This window comes from Penaeus monodon, chromosome 30 (assembly GCF_015228065.2).
Source record: "Penaeus monodon isolate SGIC_2016 chromosome 30, NSTDA_Pmon_1, whole genome shotgun sequence".
In the NCBI taxonomy this organism is placed as follows: domain Eukaryota; kingdom Metazoa; phylum Arthropoda; class Malacostraca; order Decapoda; family Penaeidae; genus Penaeus; species Penaeus monodon.
The window spans coordinates 15,174,232-15,174,457 of record NC_051415.1 but is presented as its reverse complement, the minus strand read 5'-3'; the positions used below and the strand labels follow the sequence as shown (position 1 = coordinate 15,174,457).

Sequence of the window (226 nt, the reverse complement as noted above, 5' to 3'; positions counted from 1 at the left end):
GACCATCCCTGCGTTCAGCTCCCCGCTCCTCTCCACACACTACCCAAAATGATGCAAGTCTGTATTGTATTAAAATCTGAGAACTCGAGAAGTAGACATGTGTAGCTTAAGCCGAAATTATAACTGTTAGTGCATGTTCTTACAGGCTGATACCCCGTAATGTTTCATAGGACGTCGTGCCTGTCATGTGCACATTGATTCTGCCTTCATTATATATATATATTGC

General features: G+C 42.5%; 1 protein-coding gene across 2 annotated transcripts in view; it reads left to right on the top strand.

The window, feature by feature from the left end:
* The window catches only part of LOC119592548 (pumilio homolog 2-like), a gene marked incomplete in the record, with an annotated part of 245,467 nt that overhangs the window by 143,467 nt on the left and 101,774 nt on the right, over positions 1–226 (top strand).